This window comes from Thamnophis sirtalis, unplaced genomic scaffold, assembly GCF_051295495.1.
Source record: "Thamnophis sirtalis isolate CommonGarterSnake01/CBP01778 unplaced genomic scaffold, rThaSir2_p1.2 scaffold_1, whole genome shotgun sequence".
NCBI classification, from domain to species: domain Eukaryota; kingdom Metazoa; phylum Chordata; class Lepidosauria; order Squamata; family Natricidae; genus Thamnophis; species Thamnophis sirtalis.
The window spans coordinates 143,961,313-143,986,225 of record NW_028261381.1 but is presented as its reverse complement, the minus strand read 5'-3'; the positions used below and the strand labels follow the sequence as shown (position 1 = coordinate 143,986,225).

The following is a 24,913-nucleotide window of genomic DNA, read 5'->3' as shown; positions in this document are numbered from 1 at the left end:
ATCTCTGCAGCCTCTAACAGCTAATGATAGGGAGAAATTGAAAGTGAAACTTGCTGTTTGATCCACCAGACAAATTGCTAGGAGGCAGCTTTTTTTTTTCTTGTGCTAATCAGGCTGTTTGCTGGAAGGAGGTAAGTCAACACCTATAAATGCCTATAGAATGTTCAAATTATATTAGACTTATTTTTTAAAGACTGCTTTAATATTATTCTACACAACTTAACAAAATGAAGCAGCTTTTTAAAATAAATGCTTGATCTGAAGAGGCTCAGGGCTATTGTTTTAAAAAGTGCTATTCTTTTAAATAGCAGAGAATAATTATACTTCCAGAAAGCACATCAATTTTAACAACATCTGTACAAGTATAGTCTGAAATATAACACTACAGTGTATATCATCTGTACTGTTTGTTGCAAGGAGGCAAATTGCTGGGAGGCAGAGGCAGATATTTTCCCTTGTTTTCCTCCCCCAAAATCTAGATGCATCTTATACTTCAGAGTGTCTTATACTCCGAAAAATACGGTGTGGGATATTGTTGTATGATCTTAAGGTGAATCTGGCTAGTATATCTGATAAGGGCAATTGTGTGGAAATGAGAATAATCCTTAAGAATCACTGGTTTTGGTTAATCAATCAATACTGATCATTTCCAATCCTGTGGCCTTGAGTTCATTTCACAGATTTTCTGGCATAAAGCTATGATGGATGTGGATAATGCAGACCTCAGGGATGGTTCAATATTTTGGGCCTTCTTGTTTGGCAACTGGCTTATTGCCCACATGACTTCTTCCTAAAGGATAGCTGGTGTTGTGGCCCAACAGTGGCCGGCTGAGCTGTTGGTGGAATCTGACAGCAATGAACACTATGGGACTGCCCTGGAGGCTGGGGGGGGGGGGTGTTCGGAGTCAGAGTAGGGACTAGAGAGGTCTGTTGGCCACCAGGTGGCGTCTGAGTCAGGGAGCAGTGAGGAAGAACAGAGGGAGGCTGTCCCTGGCGTAGCGCTGTGAGGAGGAGGGAGCAGCTTTGGAAAAAGGGTCACAGAAGGAACAGGTGCCTACTGATTGGCCCCTCCTGGAGAGCTTATAGGTGGGGCGATGAGAGGGGAAAGATTGGAAGAATTTCATGAGTTCAAGCCTTGTTTCATAGAGATAGCTTTCTGGGCCCCCAGCCAAGGGGTTGCTTATCCCCCTCCTTAGTTGTGGCAGACAGCCAAGTCTGTGTCGGTATATATTGTGGAGGCTTGGGACAGAACAGCTGGTCCCATTTCTGCTTCCCTTTCTTCATCATTCTTGGGAGGTTGGGTCTTTTTGTTGCAGACATAAAGCTCTTCAGTATATTCTCATCATTAATTCTTGACACCTTGTTGGTAAAACCGTTCTTTCTCTTCCTTGTTTTTGAAGGTGCTTTTATGAGCAGTAAATGGTGTACCATTTACTAAAAACAGTTGTACAAATGCACATATTGGCACAATTTTATATTCTAACAGGAAGTATTTATAATTTATATGTATTTGAAATGAACCGGATTAAAAGTTATCATTGTTATCAAAAGTCTTGGATTTAACTTGTAATACATAATAAGAGTAGCAAAAGGTTAAAACTTGGTTACAACATGGAAACAGAGGAACAATGGTATGGTAATCACATCCTTAAAATTGCTCATTATGACATTCGTTTGATTACTATTGATCAGTAAATCAGAACTAAAATATATTCTTAAGCTTTAATGTTCTAGCCTACATTCAATTCTTCCAGTTTATTTTTTCCTGCATGTGAAACAAACATTCTAAGATTCAGTGACTTTTGAATCATTCACTGTAATCTGCGACATGACACTTTAAAAAGTCTGTATGTTTGGTCATAGATTCAGTATCTGTTGATTATTCTAATCCATGCAGATCTGGGCCATGTTACAAAAAGCAGAAAGAAAAAAAGAAAAAAAAAGAAAAGCAAAAGTAAAATACAACATTAAAAAAATATAAGTATAATGATGAACTAAACTCAATCAGAATCAAAGACATAGTGAAATAAAATACTTAAGAATTTGAGGAAGGAAGGGGCCCACCATGTCTCCAGGATATGGGAGTGGGAGTGACCATGGAGAATGGGTGTAGGAAAATGCCTGTTGTTTCACCCCCAATTCCAGAAACTCATGAGATGGGAGGATTCTTAAATACGACTCCCTAGATTTTCAGTCTAGATAAGAAACCAATTCTGGAAAAGTAGTGCCTGATGAATCCCAATGCTCTAAAGTTTATGAATATGAATATATGAAGTCTAGAAGAGAAATAAGATGAGTCACTGTGTTTTTCCCTGTGAATAGTTGTGTGTAATTTTATGATTAATAGCTTCCTATGTTGTTTTCAATTAGGACCTGCAGGACTAATGAACTAATATTTTTGATTGACAGTCACAGAAAACTCTTATAGTGAACTGAAGTCCTTTGAGTAAGTCTATGCTCAGGAAGAGTCAATGTCAGCATTTTTCTCCTTTGCATAATTTATATTTTAGAAAGCACTGAACAGCAGAAAGAGCAGCTTAATCAACCTCTTTCATTTTTTCCAAGCCCAATAGTAGTCTTTCAAACTTGCTTTATATTTTAAATAATGAAGTGGAAAAGATATAGAATTTTCTATCCAATCTTTGCTGAGTCCTAAGAGGTGTTGGGGAATCAACAGTTGGTTTAGTCATCACAGGATGTTCCTAAAGATTCGTTTTCATAGATGAAATGAGCTTTACAAAGTTACTAACTCTATATACACCAAATTCAAAAGACTAGTGGGGAATAATTTACCATTTAAGGTGCATTAGCACAGGAAACCACAGGAACACACAGAGAAATGCACATTCATAGCACATGTGAAGTATTCCAGATTCTTTGGGGCAGGGCATAGTAAACATAAAAGCAGAATTGCAGTATAGTCTCAAAAGGATCCTTTTATTAGCACATTTGGAAACTGGAATTGAAATACTAGATATTATGGAGGAAATGATAGAATATTGATATTTTTACTTCATTGTTTGGTTTTTTTTAAAAAAAATATTTATTTACAAAAGGCAAAGAGTTACATTCAGAAAAAAAAAAACAATCTGGAAGAGTTGCCATCATTCTATGCCAAAGTCTAAATGCTTTCCCTATATAGATGCATCGGAGAAATTGAACTCATTGCAAAAGGCATAGGCACAACCATGCTTGCACCACCTCCTTGATCTTGCATCATAACTGAACAAGACCTGAAACCTAGGAGAGCAAATGTTCCCATAGCTGCCCAACAAGATCTCAGTTCCACCACATCTGTGCTTCTGTCCATCATATATGGTATAGTCTTATTTCATAAAGATCTGGTGTTTACTAGCAGCAGCCGGAACTCTGGTATCTAAGAATTGAGGGATGAACAGCTGGCTTTGAAGTAATATGTTCTTTTTTCTGCAACAACCTCTCTGTGAGAGGACACCAGCAGTGGTAAGGATAGCTGTACTTTGCTCCAATGGTTTAAAAGGACTGAACCACTACCATTTTGAGGAGCCCGTTGTTTAAACAATGATGAAGTTGGAGCAGGCACAGGAAAGCTTGGCTCTGCAGTGCAGCACCACAAAGGAGAGAGAGAGAAAAAGGAGTTCAAGTGTTAAAGAGAACCAAAAAAAAAAAAAAAAGGAAGTGGTGCCAGGGAAAGTCTGAGAGGGCAAGTCCCTTGGAAAGGGGGTTTTCCAGTCACAAGGAACTGGAAAGCACTGGAGTACTAGGCTGAACTCTGAGAAGGGTTGAGGCCAGAAAAAGTTAGCTTTACAGGCCCCAGCATTTTCACTTATTCCAAGCCAGGCAGAAGCTGTAGATGGGGCTGGAATCAGCACAGAGCAACAAAAACAACAGTACCAGGTGACAGAGAGAGTCAAATTGAAGCATATTAGACACACAAATTGCCTGAGAAAGTCAAACCAGAGAAGAGGAATGAATGGGAGTAACAGGATAAACCACTGATCAGAGAGGTTCATACCAGAGTAGGCTAGAAGTATCAAATGCCAGGGAGTATCAATCAAAAAGAGCTAGTGCCAGACCATTAGTACTGGAAAGCCAGGGATAAGGTGATGAGGGCCAGCACTAGAGCCAAGTGGTCCTGACATAATAGCAGCTTATGTCAGAGAAGGTCAGTGCAGATAGAAAATAAGTTAAGGCTACAGCAGTACTAGAGGCAATCAAGATCTACATTGATGGACAGCCACACATGCACAAGAGAGATGGCAAACAGCAAGGAGAAAGGTCAGTAAAGGTCTAGAATTGACAGACCTTTAGAAAGAATTAACATTTAATAAAAAAGATTATAATAAAAAATACAGTAATGAGTAGCTCGCAGTGTGAATAGGGGCTGACTAAAGATATCTTGGCAAGCGAGCTGAAAAGACAGGCAGACCAGCAAGTAGGCCAGTCCTCTGAATCTCTCTGGGAAGAAGACTGCCAATGAGTGCTACGAATGGCAGCTCCTCCAGGGAACCTCCTCATGCAAGTTCAAGCCCCAGGAATGGAGGAAGATAATATATTTGCTCTCAATAGCAGCAGAGAAGGACACAAAGCTGTTGAATTCATTTTCTAATCACATTTTAAAATATTCAATTCTACCACTTTAGGAATATTAGAGACCTTCAAAACAGTGAGCTTAATTAGACATCTGGTGAGTTTTACATTCTTCAAAAATTTTAAGGAATTGGCAAAAAGCTTTTTATAAAAAGAGCTTATTTTTTTAAAAAAAAATTGATTGAAAAACTAGGCAGTTTTTTATTTAATTATAAATGTTTATTTGAAAAACATACATTTAATTAAATAATAGTTATTTTAAAAATTAACTATTTCCTTTCAGTCATTTCCCATGAGATTATATTATAATTAAATAATATACCCTCATGGGAAATGACTGAAAGGAACCATGCTAGGAACGGAGATTTGATGAAGATTGGAATTGGACACTAGAGGGAACTAAAGGACAAGGCAGAAAAAAAAAGAGTTCAAATGCCTAAGCTAGTTATCTTTTTCTTATCTAAAAAAAGTATTTTGAAACATGGATTGAAATATTAATATCTCAGAAAGAATAGAGATTTCAATGCATAGACTTTTAAAATATGATGAAAAAAATGTTTATCTGACATAGACATTTTAGAGTTTGAAAGCATGGAAGACAACAAAATTGAGATTACCAAAATGGAAACACAAAAGACAAATCAAGAAAAATAAATGGACATGGAACTGCTGCAACAAGAAATTCTAGGTGATGCCTCTTTATGATATTTACAGAGGTTGGTGAAAGCGTTGAAGACTCCTTTTAAGTGCCAAAGTGACAGGCACAAAGAATCAAGACCATCTGTTAAACTTCAGCATAGGAAATTTTTTTTCAAGCTGATATCCAAGAATCTAGTTAACTAAAGTTCAACACTAAATTGGCTCCAGATAAATGTCAACGGAATTCAGAAGTGGTTGGACTTAGATCATTTTTGGCCACATAGGAATTCTAAACTGATGACAAGCTTAACTCTGCTCTGCCTATTCTTCTAGACAAACAGTGATAAATAAATGGTCATGCCCTAGGAATGCTTTAAAGATCAAGATTGTGCAGATCAAAAAGAAGGAATATAAAGTTGGACTATTTGATCATGAATAGATTATTTATTTGGTATTTCTGGTAATTCCTAATGGATTTTTTGCTGAGCTAGAATTAAAAAGATGATTTCTACACTGCATAGAAATAAAGGTTAAGCTATGGGGAGAAAATTATTTTTTCTAAATTTGTAACTTGGATGTATATTAGTACAGTAAATTAAGTTATGCTCAATGTGAAGAAGGTTCGATTCGATTCAATTCTTTAATAATAATTAAATTATTACAAATATATAATAGGAAGCATATAAAACAAGGTGTGGAATTTTGGAGAAAAATAATAATAAAAGTTGGAAAAGTGAAAATAAAATGATTGAAAAATATAATTATAATATAATTAGATAGAAAAGTATACTTTTAGAAATAATATGAAAATAAAAATATCTTAAAAATAAGAAGCCCAAAAGTAACAGAGTCTGAAGAATAAGTTTTTAAAAGGCCCACAATTCTATTTATAAAGCATACCTTTATTTTTAACAGAATAATAGAGCAGAATAGCAGAATATTAATTTCTCTACTGCACTAGGAGGAAAGAAAACCACCTTTTCTCTATGGGTTGCCTTATCGCTCCAAAAACCTTATAACAATCCCTAGCACCTCCTGCTATATCTACATCTGTCCAGTTGAACCCCAATCAAATCACCCCTAAACATAAAAATATACATTTCCCTTATCTAAACCTGCACTGGCCATCTACCAATCTCATCAACATCATTGCAGGATATTTCTATGGGTTTAGATTGGCATATAATACATCAACCCTAACTCATTTCATCTTCTGCTTAACTTGTAATTAGTCCTATTAGCCTCTACCCTTCAATAAGTCCTAGGAACTCCCCATTATCTGTACATTTTCAGTATCTATCAGACAGCAGTGCCTCCCTGCCACAATTTTAGTACTTTCAGTACTTTCCAATTTGTACATTGGACATGTGATATTGCCTTACTTCCTATGTGAAACCCCACTCTAGCTACAAAATACCTGATAAGACTGGTATTTATCCTCTTTTGCTTTCACTGGTTTCTGCAAGTTAATCTCCTTATCAGAGTCTAAGACTCTGATTCTGCTGCTATCTGTCTCACAGGCCTCTCCAGTTTTGGAACTGGGGTCCAATCTCCCAATTTGGTCTTCTAAATCAGAGGTTAATGAAGGCAAGCTGCACTCTTCTCCTGACCTTTTAAGCTGGACATACTGCCAGCACAGTTCACCTCTGCCATACTTCCATTGCTACCTGAGGAAGATGGCTTTTCCATTGCAACTCTTTGTAGAGGCTGAACCAAATTCATCATCAGTTAATCTTGTTTTATTAATCTGATCTATCATTACTTGGCCCTATATTTCACTGACTGCCCAAGGTGACACAGCTTACCTTCATGGAGAACAAGAACACACCTCCTTAGAGTCCAAGTCTTAACCATACAATATGCTGGCCCTCATACCATCAGTTCTGTTCTTAAACGTTAATATTTCTTTCCCAGAATAAAATAGCTTACCTGTATGAAAGATGAAAAGGATAAGAACATCTAAATTTGATTAGATGAAAACGTCAAAGAAAAATGAACACTCAGGCTATCCCAGTTGATGTCATCAAATGTGGACTCTTTTAACCTAAAGATACAGATGAACATATTTAAACCCACATCCAAAATATAAACGTATACAGAATCATATAGAATTAAAATATATCTGGTGAATACATAATCAGACTGTCCTCGTGTCATCCTTCCCACAAATTTTAAGTGTGTCTCTTTTACTCCTCTAAGATTTCTTTTCCATATTGCTTATCCAGCAGAGATCTTTTAAAACTTATTTTCCCACCTTATCCTGTTTTCATTTTTATTTGGCTTTCAGTATTTGTCATGTTACATGTACATTTCAATTACTACTCTTCCAAACTAGTGGTATTTTTCCCCATGCAAGCACAGAAAACAAACAAACAAAAAACCAAAAATCTTTTATAAGATGATTGTACTACCATGTAAATTTATAATTATAATTATTTGAATTGATTTGAATGCAAGGATAGAAAAAAATAGAGAAAAAGGTAGGATCAAATATATGCTTTTAAACAATAGCAGTCGATTCTAGGTAATTAATTACTATCAACCGCAGATATATTTTACCATAAGACTGTTTAATGAGTTTTTAATCTCAGACTTAAATCTCCCCACAGTCACAGGTCAGCAAATATTTCTGGTCAAACATAAACATTTCCATCCCATCCCCTTTAATTTGAAAAAATAAGAAGGCCTGCAAAATAAACAGAACACCCTAATCTTAGTAACTTTACTGGTTATTTACAATAAGAAATTAATTTTTGTAGTTCAGAGCTACATTTTGCTAGGAGACAATTACCCTCTGGTAAGATGGGTGGCCAATAAATTTTATAAATAAATAATTTCAGTTTTTCCACAATGAAATAGAATTCCTGTTAGTTACATAATTATTCTCTAATATTGAGCAATAAAAAGTGAGCAATTTTAAATGTAAAGCGAAGTTACATTTCAGAAAAAAAGAATAACTTTGATTAAACAAAAAAATACTATGTCAGCATATCATAGTATTAGAGAAATTATTTATCATATTCAGGAACTGGATAATAAATCTATTGATTTACAGAAATAATTTCCATGAAAAAGCTCATCCAACTGATTTTATGAAATCTGCAACTGCAACATCTGAAAACGAAGTATTTAGCTATAAACAGTGAAAAATATGGAAGTGCTCTTAGAAAATAAACCTATAGGACAGCAATCTCTAATACAGCTTTTGCTACATCATAATTTCATAAAACATGTTTTGTTGTTTCTTATTGCTTAAGAAACTTGAATAAAATCTGCACTTTATATTTCCCCACTAGGAGTTGCTGTGTTGGTAGCAGCTCACTTCTATGCTCAACTATTTATTTTAATTCACTATTTCCATCCTATATTATGCAATAAAGAGCTTTTGCAACTTTCCTTGAAGACAAAGTCTGTTTCAGTGCCTAGGGTTGCATTGTAAGCACAAGGACACAAGGTAGATGGTGACTCACTACCATGAAAAATGAAATAAATATGTGCAGAGCAGAACCGATCATCTCAATGTAGTTTGCCATATGCAAGGATCAAAAGTTCAATGGAATTTCCAAGATTTATCGTATCTATTAGTTAATATCCCTTCTTGCTCAAGCACACGGGGACAATTATTTTTGCAAAATCCTCTATTTAAAAATCTAGGAAGTTAGTTCAAGAATCTGAAAATTGAGGTTCATGAGGTTTTCTGCCTACTTATTATTTATTTGTTTTTAAATCGAAGGTATATTTTTGATTATACTTTTCTTTTAAAATCAAGAAAGTCAGTAGTACATGATCACTTTTCCCTAAAACATCTGGTACTTTTCTACCAAGTCTTTCTTATTTTTTATTCATTTATCACATTGGGTACATTGGCTATTTCACAAATATGACTCTGGGACACTCACAATTAAAACAACAGAAGCAATAACAATAAAAATTGTCACTGATAAGTGATGTAGTTGTAAAGTGTGACATAACATGACTTTGTCAAATAGCAAATACAATTCTGGCACTCCCAGTTGCCAAGCGAACCACCAGCAATCACATGACATTGGGATGGTCAGATGGCCATAACTCTGAGGACCAGTATTAAGTACTAGTTGTTCCATGTCATTGCAAAGTCAGTGAGTGGCCATTAACTATGGATTACTTGTATTTTTATTTGTTTCTGCATTTATTTTAAGCCAGACACTCTACAGCAGTGGTTCTCAACCTGTGGGTCAGGACCACTGTGGGTCGCCTAAGTCCATCGGAAAACACATATTTTTGATGGTCTTAGGAATTGAGACACCAATTTCATGGTTGGGGGTCACCACAACATGAGGAACTGAAGGGTCGCTGAATTGGGAAGGTTGAGAACCACTGTTGTACAGTATTCCCAGGTTCATTTTCTTAGACTTGTGAGCAGATATAAATATCTGTTAGGATATGAAGATATAAACACACTAAGACTGCCTTGTACTGCTTATAATTTTTTGAGTTTATACATTTATTTTCACCATTATTAAATTGAGGATTAATATTTTCTTTCTTAAAAATCAAATTCACCTTGTTTATTCCCCATATTCCAAGCATTTCTATATAGACAACGAAGGCCATGAACTTTATGAGCCATGTTCCTTCTAATTATTAATCAGAAAGCTAGAAACCTTAATTATAAATAACAATCACAAATAGCCTCCTATGGCAAGAGAAGCTAATCAGAAAAAGAACTCGAGAAAGGATAAGAACTGTTATTTTTTTTAAAAAGAAATTATCAGACTTCTCAGGGGCAGTTAGATAAGAAACTACAGAAACAAGATTTCCAAGAATGGAAAAGCTCTAATGAATAGCAAAGTTAATTCAATTATTACAAAAGAATTCCATTGACTGCTGTGTACAGTACATCTGGTATTTGCTGGTGATCTTATGCAAATGTGTTCTCGCCCTACTTCTTTTTCAAAACACTCCTTCCCTCTTTCCTGCAGAAGCCTGGTGCTTCCATCCTCCCCTACCCCTCAGATAGTCAATGCACTGTTTCTACAATGAATCTCTTTACTTTTCTATGCCTAAGTGTTGATTTTGTACAGGGTGAGTTTCAGTATTCTTTAACTGTCAGATGTTCCTCCTTCCAAACTTCTGGAGTAGAGGCCATGTTCCTTCACCATAGAGCCAAGCTTACAGCATCTAGGCCAGAAGATGGCCAAATGCCCTCACAATGCCTATGTGCAGGATTTCACAGCTGATTCAGGGCAGGAAAAGTTACCAATAGTACAAAATGCCCCAAAGTCCCACAATACTATAACAAATACTATAACAGAAAAGCCGTGCATGTGTTGGCATGGCTTTTCTACCGCCAACCTGATTCTGCTGGGCACTTTGCTGCATGGATTAGGCATGTACTGATGTTTCATAAGCAGATGGAGAGAAATGGAGGGGAAAATCAGAGAATATTTAAATTTTCCAATCAGTGTGTCCAGTTATTGAAGCACTGAAGGAATGTTTCTAAAGAATCTGCAGTGTCCTGTCCAATTAAATCATCCTATAGTTTATTAAGTAGGCTCCTTTAAACTGGTCAATCTATGTCATCTCATTCCATCTCACTTCCTGGTCTACAAGTTGTTTGTCACTTATTTGTTTATTTATGTATTTATTTATCAAATGTATACACTTCCTCAGTCCAGTTGAATTCCAGTTATACTTTGTGTTTACCTTGTCACTGTTGTTCAATCTTACATTAAGTTATTCCTTGTCTAGCCTATTCATCAAAAGCAGCTCTCAGTCAGGCCATAAATTTTACTATAATTACCTATAAAAAGTGGTTGATCTCCAAAAGGTGGACTGCCCATTTTGAGACTTCCCTGGTCAACAAGCTAATTATAAATCTGGCCCAGTAGGTTAAGAGTAAAGTATTTATCAATCTTTAGATGGTATAAGATTCATATTTATTTTTATATGTATTAGCAGTCATTATGTCAGTGTGATCTCTTAAAAAGCACATAGATTTTATCCATGATTACTTGATATGTTAGAGAAAAGGTCTAAAAATAACAGAATGAAATTGATAAAAAAATAAATGCAAAGTTCTTAACTTAAAAAATAGAAAGAAATATAATAGAAAGTGCTTAGATGTAAGAAAAATATCTAGGTTGGCAACAGTATTTGTGAAATTAATTGTGTGAGGTCCTTAGTGCTCTCTCAGCTTGGTTGTTTTCTTACAGATGTTTCATTACCAAACTAGATATTTTAGGGCTAGAGGAGAGTGGGGTTTGCTATTTATTTATATATTAAGGACTTGCCCTATCAATGTTGATAGTAGTAGTTTCTTGATTAGGCTGTTGTTTATTCTTAGCTTATAAGTCTGAGTTAGCAGTTCCTTAATTGGGGTAGTGTTCATTTCTTGATTGTTGGTCTTGTATTAATCTTGGTGTTAATAACTGCTTCTCTGATTAATGATAGCTGGTAAGGTGTTTTGGTCTTTTTGTTTCCTTTCTATTGTCTCTTTTGAATAGTATGTAGTTGTTGTTTGTGCCTGTTGATTGCTGATTTGTCTGGGTGCCAGGATTCCAGGAATTCTCTAGCATTTTTGAATTTGGCTTGGTCTAGGATGCTCGTAATTCCTAGTTAAAACTATAGTTAAGTCTGTTCATGCGTTGTGAAATAAGAAGTTTTCATCGTCTTTTAACTGCCAATTGGTGTTCATGGAATCATTCTGCTAGTCTTCTGCCTATTTGTCCTACATAGTGGATATTACAATCCATACACTGTATGTTGTAGATGATTCCAGTTTTTTTCTTCTGGGGCTGCTACATCCTTGGCTTATTTAGGATATTTTGGAGAACTTTAGTTGGTTTGTGTGTATGGAAGTGTTATCCTTTTCTCAGCTTGTGTTAGTTGTATTGTGGTAGGTTGAGTGATCAACCACTTTTTGATAAAGTTGTGTGAGTATCCATTTTGTTGGAAGATGTTGTATAAATCATCTGATTCCTTTTTGTGATGTCCAGGGATTACTACAATTTGTTTGCGCTCATCTATGTTCTTACACAGATTCTCTTGTGAGTAGGGCAGCATGTTGTTTTCTTCTTCCCTTATGAATTGTATTCCTTTGAAGATGTTGATAATTTAATTATGTGCCATCCAATCAGTGTGATCTCTTAGCAGAGACTTTCTCCAGGAACTTCTGCCCCCAGTCTCATACTTCAAGTCTTTCACCAATACACCCATCACCACTATATTGAGTCCCACTATATTGAGTCCATCCATCACGTTGCTAGCTGCCCTTTTCTCTTCCTACCTATTACCTTCTCTAGCTTTACAGATTTCTCAAGAAACAAGATTTTCATGTGTCCTAAATTTGAGTCTGATGATTTGTATTTCGAGTGAGAACTCTAGATTGTTTTGCTCTGTATTCCATTTGTTTTTAGTTTTTTTCTTGGCTATTTATATTCTCAAAAAGCCTTCTCCATCACCAACATTGAAAAGTGTCAACACTCTTTCTATCCTATTCTTTAAAATCCAACTATTGTCAAAGGGAAAATCACTGCCAGCACAATTTTGATACATATGGGTATATACACTCCCCCGTTATATTTTCTAAGGCCTTCAATACTATTCTACCATGTCCTAATCTGAGGCATATTTATTGACTCTTGGACCCTTTACTGTTAAATAGCCAACCCTAAAAAAAGTAGAAGCTACCTCCTCTTCAGTATTTTCATTTACAATCCTAAAAGCTGGTTGTTTAACTTGTCATTATTTTGGTCTTAATCTTGGACCCAACGCTCTCCTTGATTTTTCTTACTGGAACTTGTAGACAACTTGCATTTTTGGCCCTCAGAGAAATGTCATCAGAATATCAAAGGTTATTTATATATCTTCCTCCAATTTAAAAACCATGTACATTAAGCAATCCAGACTTTCCTCGGTATGTATTCAGCATGTAGGTTGAATACATAAGGACAGACTATATAGTTTTGTCTCACTTCTTTGCCATTCTGGACCAGTCTGTTTCATCATGTTCCATCAAAAGTACTTGTGAAAATCCAATTACAAACTTGGTATTAGTCATCGGTGTAACATGGTTGCAAAAAAAAAAGGCAATTGCAATTTTGGATTCTATTAACAGAAATATAATTCTCAAGTCATGGGAAATAATATTTCCAATTTACTTTGCATTCAACTGAATCCTTCTCAAATAGTGTCAAGTTCTGAGGAGATTCAGGAGCAATAATTTGATGTTCTAATAAATAAAATATTCTAAAGCATGTTTAACATAAATAAATAAAAGGAACTAATCCATAATTGAACTAGGATCCAAAGATAGGTTTCATAAATTCAGGAAGGCTTGCCTTTTTTCCAACATGTTTCCCTTGATACATACTCTATTTTTAAAACAGCTATTTATTGTTAATACTGAGTAAATGGAAATGACAGGTAAAAGAAATAAAATGAAATCCATTAAACTAATAAGAGCTCTTTGCATCAACATAAGCAAGTGGGGGATGCCTGTCCTACTTTATAAAAAAATTTCAAGAAATATCTAAATGTATCATGGAGTCAACTTATTTTATTTATAAAATCCCTATACCATCCTCAAATCCAAAAAGCATAATAATACTAGTTGCCAATTGATTTTTGAAGCCAGAAAAAGATGAGAATGAAATATATTAAAATACATTTTAGGTACATAAAATTAATTTTAATATTAATTTAAAGAAAACATACAACTCCCCATAAGATGCATGAACAAAATAATAAACATCACTTAAAACTCTCATTTTTAATGGCAGAGCTACAAATCACAGTGCTACATTGAAGCAAATGTGTTAAATATATTCAGGATAGTCCTAAGAAGAAGTTTCTAATCTAGTGGTTTCACTCACTAGAGTAAAAGGTATCTACCACTTTGTGTTTTGCAAATAATTCCAGCAGAGATGAGGCCATAGAAATAGATTGTACACTCAGTGTCTCACAACATCTAATTTAGCAAGTGGTCATCAGGATGCTCAGGTTCTTCAAATAATCTAAATCAGGGCTGTCAAACTCCCGGCCCATGGGCCAGATGTGTCACGAGCTGGCCACGACCATGTCCAGTTTAGCAAGGGGGGGGGAGCCCCAATCCATCATGTGATGCTGCCATCACGACATGAGTTTGATGCCCCTGATCTAAAAGTTTAAAACTTGTATCAACAAAATAGATATAAGAATGAAGTACCGGGGTTCTATTTTCAGGTAACAAAAAAATAGAAGTGGCCTTGGACTTCTCTAAATGGTCCTCAGGAGTCAAACTTCACACAGAGATGTTATATGTGCACTGGCTAAACAGTACCATTAAAATATATTTCCCCTGAAATAAATGTTAAGCTGAAGATAGGCTTATACAAACATATGAAAAAGAAAGTACACCCTCTTTGAGTTGTAGGGTTTTATGTATCAGGACGTAGTAAAATCACCAGGCCCTTGGCAGTTCTTAAAAGTAAGTAAATACTCAAATGAACAACAGCATATGGCATATTACATCATGTCATCATTTATTACAAAAAGAAAGCCAAAATGGAAAGCTATGTGTGAAAAACTAATACCTATGCTTCCATAGGTATGAAGATGCTAAGTGGCAGCCAGGTGCTACTAATCAAGTGCCCTTGATAAATTGATCATCAGCAAATTTGACTACCTCTACAAAAGCCAAAGCTTTAGGACTTTGCTAGTCTCCAGCATTCAGGTATATGTTAACACAATGCCAAAAAGTAAATAGGTCTTAGAGAAGCTATTGTTGCTGCCCATCAATCTGGGAAGAGTTATAAGGCCATTTCCAAACAATTTGAACTCCATTATTCTATAGTGAAGAAGATTAATCTAAAGTGGAAAACATTCAAGACAGTTGTCAACCTTCCCAGGAGGGGATATCCCAGCAAATTCACTTTGTGCAATGCTTAGAGAAATTGCAAAAATAATAATAATAATCCAAGAGTCCTCTCAGACTCTTATAGGCCTCAGATAGCATGTTAAATGTTAAAATTGGTGACACTACAATTAGAGAAAGACTGATCAGTTATGGTTTGTTAGGAAAGGTTGCTAGTAGAAAGCATCTTGTCTCTAAAAAGAATATGGCAGTAGAGTTTAGGATTGCAAAATTGCATCTGAACTTCTGGAACACTGTCTTTTGGACAGACGAGACGAAAGTGAAGATGTTTGGCCATAATGGACAATGCCATGTTTGGCAAAAACCTAACACAACAGATCATCACAAACATCTCATACCAATTGTTAAGCAATCATTAACTTTCATCAAGTAAATCCATTTTGTATTCCCAAAGTTTCTATAAGAAATCTCTCCCCATTTGTGAACAGATCTTTAAAGCCTTATCATTCAATCCTGGTCAAAAATAAATCCCATTAATAGCTATTAGAAACAGAACATATATATTTTAACTCTAAACTCACTCTGTAGAGCTGTTTATTTTAAAAAGCTTGAAGCTTGATCTTTAATTCCATCAAATAATATCCCACAAATTTCTTGTCATTCTCTTTGTCTCAGAAATAACTCCAGTAGTTCCTCTTTTGTCTCCTCACAGAGTTCACATTCCTTTTTTAGCTTTCCAAGTCATACTTCTGATTTATTATTTGTATGACCCCTTTAATTGTTCAGCTTCATCCATGGCATCCTTTTCCACGTCATTCTTTCTTTGCCATTTTAAGTCCATTTTCAGGTCCACAGCACCTTTTTCCATATCACTTTTATAATCCAGCATTTTCTAAAACCCCAAATCCACATTTAAATCGGTCTCACTCAGTTTTATCCAATGAAATATGTTGTTCTTTGCTCCAAAACACCCTTACATTGTTCTTAAACAGCCTTGATTTTTTTCTAGTTAAAATAGTATTGCCCCATTACATGAATGGATCTCTCCCTTAATTGTAATCATTTGTTTTTTCTGGTTCCCTTTAGTAAACTTTCAGGTCCCCTCTTATCATCCGTTTATTTTTCAATCAAGAAAACTTTCGCACATGAGGATTTTTTACAATTAATTCCAAAATCTTCATAATTTTTTTTACAAATGTTTAAACATCCCACAGGGAATATTCTTTCAAGTCCACATAGCCACGTAACTTTCCAAAATCCACATTACAGTCCCTATTTTACTGTTTCCCAAAAATAAAGTTTTTTTTAAATCTTTAAACTTACACAAGAGTTTTCTCATCAACAGTAGAAGTGGATTCTCCTGGTCCTTCAGAAGATTCTTAGCTTCTAGGAAGTTAATAAGCATAGCTAACTGGTCTAGTCTAGTGAAAAGAAGGGCCAGGGATAATATGATAGCAGGATTCCAATATTTGAGGGGCTGTCACAGAGAGGAAGGGGACAACCTATTTTCCAAAGCACCCAAAGGCCAGACAAGGAACAATGGATGGAAACTGATCAATGAGAGCTTCAACCTAGAAATAAGGGAGAAAAAATCTGACAGTTAGAACACTCAATCAATAGAACAACTTGCCTTCAGAAATTGTGGGTGCTTCATCACTGGAGGATTTCAAGAAGAGACTGGACAGCCACTTGTCAGAAATGTTATACAGTCATGATGGCAAACCTATGGCACACATGTCAGAGATGGCACGCAGGGCCCTCTCTGTGGGCATGCGTGCAATCGCTAGCTGCAGCTGGTCTTAGCGCACGCCAGAGCACCGGAAACCTGAAGACCAGCTGGCCAGTGTGTATTATGGTTTGGGCGCTCAGTGTCGAAAAGGTTTGCCATCACTGTTATAGGGTTTCCTGCTTGACAAGGGTGTTGGACTAATGACCTTCAAGGTCCCTTCCAACTCTATTATTATTTATAAGCAGTATCCTAAAGTAGTGAAATGAGGAAATAGGTGAACCCAATATCTCTTTGAAAAGTGCCAAATGATGGCTTAAGCAGGATGAATTTCGCTCCTACTCCCAGAGACATTAGACCTGCTGGAAATAGCTATTCACAGGAAGATTCCGTATGGAGCAAACTTGGCGATCACTTGTCCGTTCCAAGGATCCAATAGATTCATCGGGTCCTATTATCACCCACGGTTACCCGTTCTGCAAACAGTAGAGTTCTGTTCAATCTGCCATTGCTGAAAGTCCCCTTCCTTGTCTACGTTGACTGGGAATTATGAGAGCTGCAGATGGCTAAAGGATGTCAGGTTGATCATTACTGAATAATAGCAGCATCATAACACATTCATTACTATCAGTAGTCACTACAGCTAGCCCAATGGTACTTTTCAAAAGGCAACTGGTTTCTTGGTTTTTCTTTGAAAACATTGCATTTCTCATCCATGAAGCTTCTTCAGTTCATTCTTGGATAAGAAGCAAAACATTTTCAAGGAAAAAAGGAAGTCCAGTTGCCTTTTGAAAAGCACCTTGACATGGATGACTGAGAATCTCCATAGTCATTACAACTAATTTATACATAGATTTGTTCTTTGTCCCCCAAATGATGAAATACTGAGGCTTGTTAAGAATATGGCATGAGAAGTATCTTATAAGTATTTCAGGTATGCTAGAATTTAAGGAGAATGGACCTAGCTGTTTACAGTACGACAAAACTATGAGCATATTTAACTTTTTAAGCATGTACAATCAGTAAAGAGAACTACTCCGCTATCAGTTGCAGTAATGGGAAAAAGGATCAGTTTGCCCCCAGTTGAGTTTTTAACAGCCAACTCTAAATATACAATCTAGCAGCCCAGCATTTTTTAATATTTGTAATTATTTCCATCAGAGCTATGTTGCCAACCAATCAAACACAATTACAATTTATTTTCCTGTTGCTTACTTTTACATATTATTTCTAATATTTTTCAAATAACACTAAAAACAAAAAAACCAAGAACATTAAATTTTCACACTGAATATGCTATTTAGCTCTGGATGGGTGCACAAAAGGAATTTTGAAGTCACACAGCTAAAAATGCTTAGAGAAACTTAATTCAAATTTAACTGGTTCATATGCTTTGTCAGAAGAATAAAAAAACAATTTAAGGAAATGTTGTAATTCATGGATTTTCTTTTCTCTATCATGCTGTTGAACAATAAAAGCATCACTGTGAATTTGCTTTTCAAAAAAAAAAAGGAATGTGGAGAGGCTCCCTGACACCATAAAATATTACTGGGATTAAAAACTAGCACTTGACAGATATTCAATCTTGATTAGCTAAATTAAACAGGGAAAAATATCTATCCACAAAATACATTATCTTGCACACTTCAGGAGTTCAGATGGGCAGCATTAAAAAGGTGGATTAAACATAGCCAGATTAAAGAAGCGCTCCAAAAATACATATTACTACATTTATCTTATCTGTTATTCAAAAAGAACATCATATTCAACAAAAGAGAATATCCTATGAATGGATGGCTGAAGGCAGGGAGAAAGAGAGAGCACTTATAAAAAGAAACATTTCTTCTGAGCTTTCGTATTAAGATGATGCTGAATTATTTACAACTGTACAAGCATTCTCAAACACAATACAGGTAGTTCTCAACTTACCACCAGCCACTTTGGAATTACAACTGCCATGGAATGGATGCTTTACAACCCACAAAGCTTTCTCCAGCCATTGTAAATGTTTGTGATGCTTCTTCCATGTTCATGTGACTGCATAACAGGTACTTAACAGGCTGTCTTTACAACGGATTGTGTGGTTCTGTGGTCATATAACCACAACTCGTGACTTTTTTTGCCAGTTTTTGGCAAACACCATTTAATACTAAACTGGGCTCTGCAAACTGTTTTTTTTTTATCCCACAGAAAATACTGTGAGTTCTGGAATATCAAGCTGAGTATTTATATACTAAACCTGACTGATCGTGATCATACACATAATATGTATGAAAGTACTATTTATCATGAAGTTCTTCAATTAGAGATTTATGAATTCACACATATGGATTATCTACCTGTGGAGAGGGCTGTCTGAAACATTTTAGAGATGAGAGAATTCTTTGGTGGGAATCCTTCTCTTTGAGCACAGTATGCAACAAGGCAAAGTTTTTGCTGAATCACTTCAATTTCTGAGACTGACAGAGTACATATCAGGAGCAACCGTGAAATCATGATACAAAGTAGGAGACGAGAGTGGATGGGGAAAATTCGCAAATTAACACCTTGGTGTAAATTCTAATTAGACATCTTCTCTGTAGTCTTTTTGATTCATACATACTAGTGAGAAACTTGGAAGAAGGTCTGACTGACATAAAATAACAAAAGAAAGGACTTCTGTTCCAAAGACAGTATCTCCAAAAATGGAAATCCAGTCTGTAGCACTAGGTGAAGGTTGAGGATTATGTCCATATTGCAGCCCTCCACAGCATCAGTAATTGGGATTCTTTGAAGAAAAGCTGCAGATGTTGCTGTCACCCTGATAAAGGGGGCACAGTGTCTTTGTCAATGCATAATAATAATGCCTGGTAGTTGTTGTTATCCATATAGACAATATTTGAAGAAACATAAACTTTACATCTTGGAATTATATCTATCTGATTCAAGTCAAACACAGAGAAGGAATTTGGAAGAAGACGAATGACTGAAAAAATGATCTTATCTTTATGAAAAATAAAGAGATTATTTTGCAAGGTACTGTACACATTGTACCCTCCTAATCAGTGAATTAAAAGTTCTCTTCCATGCTAGGTGAATGGAGAAGTCACCTTGGACAAATGGTGCTTGATCATTAACATGGAGAGGAAAAAAGGACAGAGTTCAAACTAGAGGTTGTGGAGATGCTAATGGATAGAGATGTCTCCACAATCTTTTCATAAAATATTTTATCAGTTGGTTCTCCTCTCCTAGAAAGGGGAAAAGCAAAAGCAAAGATGGAATATACATTTTAGGCAAGAGACTATGAAATCATATTGTTTAAAATTTAATTGAAAGGCCAAAACATATTCAACCTGACAGAGTGAGAGTCAAGCTTTACTCCAAGTATAGCAATAAATCTTGACTCTTTAAATAATTAAAGAAATTTGATTACAGCAGAAATTTACAGACATGATAGTGCCAGATTAATTACTTTACTGAGCAGCCAAATACCAGAAGCCATATATACGAAGATCAACCTTCTGCAATACCTAAAAGTGAAATAATTATAGTAGTATTTTCCAATATATAGGGGATAAAATTAAAAGAAAGTGACAAAACAAGATGCAAAACGCCACACTGCATTTTGAACAGATTTGAGCTGGTTGAAGAATTGGTCCCATTATTGGGGTTGGAATTCTCAATAGAAAGGTACATCCTGCTGGGAGAAAGACTGGTAAACCTTATTTTAAGTTCCTACTATTAATAAGCACAAGCAATTAAATCAAGCTCCCAAGGCAAAAAACAGCTATAGTGTTGGAATTTTGGAAACACTTGAAAATGACTACTCCTTAGATATATATCAGGGTCACAACCTAAAGTTGTTTAGCTTTTTAACCTTGCTTTCAGAATTGTTAAATTATTCTACTATTGGGATACCGGATTTCTTGCTTATAAATTTCATAATTTTGATGCTTCCCTTTTTTTTCTTATGCTACTTCTGGGTCAACTCTGAGGGATTGTAAATGCTAATCATATATGTAAATGAGCTGTTTAATTTTGAACAGAAATACTAATTTGTCATTAAGGTATGAATTTCTCATTAAGCACTGGTATATATTCAAGAAGGTGAAAATGTCAATGCGTCAAGTTTTTCAGATCATGTTTTCAAATTCAAGTTTCTCCTCAGGTATACCCTAAGCGAACCTATCAGGAGATTCTTCAGAATTAAAGATTTCAGTTCTACAAGAGTCGAGGTGACGCAGTGGTTAAATGCAGTACTGCAGGCTACTTCAGCTGACTGCAGTTCTGCAGTTCGGCTGTTCAAATCTCACCGAGGTGGGTAAAATGAGGACCCGGATTATTGTTGGGGGTAATATGCTGACTCTGTAAACCGCTTAGAGAGGGCTGAAAGCCCTATGAAGCGGTATATAAGTCTAACTGCTATTTCTATTGCTATAGAAGCTATGCTGCTGATCGAAAAATAAATCTGTTTTATGGATTTTTTTGCTAAAAAAAGAAAAATGTGGAATGATTTATGGATTTAATGATTGAAACAGCTGAGAATTAAATAAGGGATTGATGAATATCTCTCAAAGATAAGGAGAGAAAATAATAGGTTTTATAGTAACTGTTAAGGAATAGGTCAGAAGTCATATTTCATAATTATTTTCCTTTTTTCCTTACCCATTGTTAGGAATATAATCTACCGGTTAGGTTGGCAATATATAAATCATGTAACAATGCTATACCTGTTTCTTTAAATCATACTGTAAAATGTGATTGGTTGCTGTTTTCCTCAATCGGCCATAAGTGGGAGCCAGAATGACTGTTAGCTCTCTGTCTGTTAGATGCTGGGCTGATCTGATCTGATTTTGGAAGCTGGCTGTTAGAAAGTGCCATGAGCTATTGTAAGTTTTGCAACTGCTAGCAAACTTTGAGTACCAGACTGTTCGTATGTTTATGGACTAGGTTATTTGGATTATCCCTTAACTGAAAGACATTGATGACTGACTGTCTTATCCGTGTGTGACTTGGGCTGTTTGATGGACTCTGATACCTCTTTTTCCACAAAAGTAAAAGCCTATTTAAACTGCAGTGTCTCTGTATGCTGGTTTGTGTGTCCTCCAACACAACTCTCACAACACTTCTCTGAACGCACTCGCTCTCCCATTGGAGAGCTTACATAACACTCCTCTTTTTTGCTTTTTCTTTAGATTTGTCTTTTACTTTATATAAAATTCACAATAAATATTCTTTTTAAAAAAGGTTGCTCTTGAAAATGACAGCATTCCATTGTCCTCCCCAGTTCTCCACGTTATAGACAGTTTATCAAAAAGGAATAAGGTCTTAGGATTTAAGAGCAACAGACCATAGGTTGCTGTTGATTTATGAATAATGAACTGAAAAACAATTGAAACAGTTGAATAAGTATGCATATCTTGGAAGACAATATATCTTTAAATAGCACATATTCAGGAGTGAATTATTTTATTTCACACGACAATTTACCCTAATGCAGGTGGACAAAATTTGAAGAAAGAGTGAATAACTGGTAGTAGGAACTGTGTTGGTGTAGTGATTAGAATGAAGTATTGCAGGCTAACTCTGCTCACTGCCAGGAATTCGATCCTGACCAGTTCAAGGTTGATTCAGCCTTCCATCCTTCTGAAGTTGGCAAAATGAAGACCCAAATTGTTGAGGGCAATATGCTGACTCTGTAAACTGCTTAGTGTGTGAGGTAAAATATTATGAAGCAGTATATAAGTCTAAGTGCCATTGATAATGTTATTTTCCTTGTATTGTGCATTACAAACTAAAAAAAAGAATATTGGCAAATCCATATTTTATGATGATTACAGCATCCTCGGATCATGTGATGACCATTTGCAAAGTTCCCAACTGGCTTTTCCAATAAGCAGAATCAATAGGGAAAGCTAAATTTGTTTAAGAAACTGCATTTTTCACTTAACAACTGCAATGATTTGCTTAACCATGGCCAAAAACAAAATCAAGTGTCAAATCAATTAACAACCTTAACAACTGCTTAGCAATTGAAATTCTGGTCCCAATTGTGGTTTTAAGTTGAGGGATGCCTGTATTATCATTTCTGAAAAGCAACATACCTCGATTAGGAGTCAATCACAATCCTGAAATCATTTTCACATGTATTATTACCTATTAGGAATCTCAAAACCTATAATTTCCTTTTTTAAAAATCACCTTCTTTTGAATGTTTTGAATCTTTATATATTTTTGTTATTAAATATTATCATAGCATCATATAAGTCTACATTATACTAAATGGGTAAATAAATAACAGCAGCAAAATTTGGTGCTCAATTTCATAACCAAGTCATTTAATATGCAATCTGAGAAAATGAGAAACGTAACCCACAGATACAGTCACTGGTTACACCTTTAGCTACAACAACATAACCAGTAAGAAAGTAGTCCCTTGCACCACTACGTAGGAAGTTTGATTAATTCATCCATGGCAATCTGCTTCAACTCAGGAAATTTTGAGGGTATTTTACCTTGAACTTTTTATTTCAAGACTTGGCACACAATATCCAAGTCTGGCTTGTATCCAGAGATTGGCCATTCCAAAGCATTAAATTTGTTCTTTGACCAGCCACTATTTGGAATCACTGTCCTGCTGCATGAGCTACAAGCACATCAGCTGCAAGTCCTGATACTCTCCTACAGATTTCTGTTACACCAGATTTCTGTTAAACCAGAATGCATGCTTCCTTCAAATATGGTGAATGTTCCAGGTCCTGAAGCAGCGAAGGTTTTCCAAGGCATGACACTAATTAAGAACTGGGATGAAGTGCAATATTTAGTTTCCACCAGGCAAAAAAAAAAATCCAGGTAGCTCAAAAATTTCCACTTTTGACTCATTTGTCCATAGAATTTTCATTTGGAAGTCTAGAGGGTGATCCAGGTACTTCAGCAAATTTGAGGTGAGCATCAATGTTCTTAATAAGGAATGGTTCTATCATAGTCTCCTATGAACCTGTTTTTAATCTAGTGTTTTTCTGATAGTAGAGTCATAAACACTGACTTCAGCCAAAAACAGAGATGTTGTTTTGAGGCTGTTTCTGATTCCTAAGACAATTTTGTATACAAGTCTGGATTTCTGAAATCCAAATTTTACAAGGAAATTAAATATTACAGAATAACAGAATTGGAATGGACCTTGGAGTTCTTCTAATTCAACCCTTTGTCCAAGCTGGAGACTCTATGCCATTCCAGACAAATGGCTGTCCAATCTCTTCTTAGAAATCTCTAGTGGTGAAGCACTCACAACTTCTGAAGGCAAACCATTCCACTGATGGTTGTTCCGTCAAGAAATTTCTCCTTAGTTATAGTTGGATCTCTCTTTGATAAGTTTTCATCTAACTTCCTGGATATATATATACATATATGCATGCATACATCATGATATAGAGCAGGCCAAACTGGCAGCCCGCAGGCCATATCCACGCCTACCCTAGCATAAAAACCAATATGTGTTTAATAACATTAAAAAGGAAGGGCTTCAAAACAGGCAACTTTTCTAGGTTTCATAGATTTAATGTTATCTCCTTCATCTTAAAAGATATGCAGTAGATAAATAGCTATCTAGTCTCACAAGATGAGGACCAAGGAGGAACCAGCTTTCTTGGTTCCTGTAACTTGGACAAATCCAGGTACAAATACAAGAACCTAGTCAGTTTAGCTGCCTGTGCCTCTCAACTACTAGAGTAGCTTACTCTGCCTCTGAAGATACCAACTAGAACTACCAGCAAAGCATCAGGATATCAGAAAACCATACTACAGCCATTCAGCCTGAAAGCTCATTACTCCTTGATGCTAACCACAAAATCCTACACCAATTTTGATCAATTATGTGCTATTAAATTGGTTTCCATTTTCTAAAAAATGATCCAACCACAACCTGGTCTTTTGGGTTTTTCCGAGGTGTAGTGTACAGGACAATGTATGTCTTTTTTCTTGCTTCTACTGTTTTTGCTTTATGTGATTGAGTAAATGTTCTTTATCAAGTGGATACAGATGATTATGCTCCTGGGTGAAGAAACAGAGTGAAAATAGAAGGGTTCCACAAGGGGGATAAGCTGAAGAGGGAAAAGAAAGAGGAGGAAAATTGCTGACTAATTGCTACTAGCTGGCTATTTTCTGAT

The 24,913-nt window shown here is 35.7% G+C and overlaps 1 protein-coding gene across 3 annotated transcripts in view; it reads right to left on the bottom strand.

The window, feature by feature from the left end:
• TRAF3 (TNF receptor associated factor 3) overlaps window positions 1–24,913 on the bottom strand; it is a 78,206-nt gene that overhangs the window by 26,543 nt on the left and 26,750 nt on the right. For all 3 annotated transcript variants that reach the window (XM_014055054.2, XM_087726697.1, XM_087726706.1), the window contains exon 3: window positions 7,138–7,252. The gene's annotated coding sequence lies outside the window, so the exon portion shown is untranslated. The remainder of the gene's footprint in view (window positions 1–7,137; window positions 7,253–24,913) is intronic.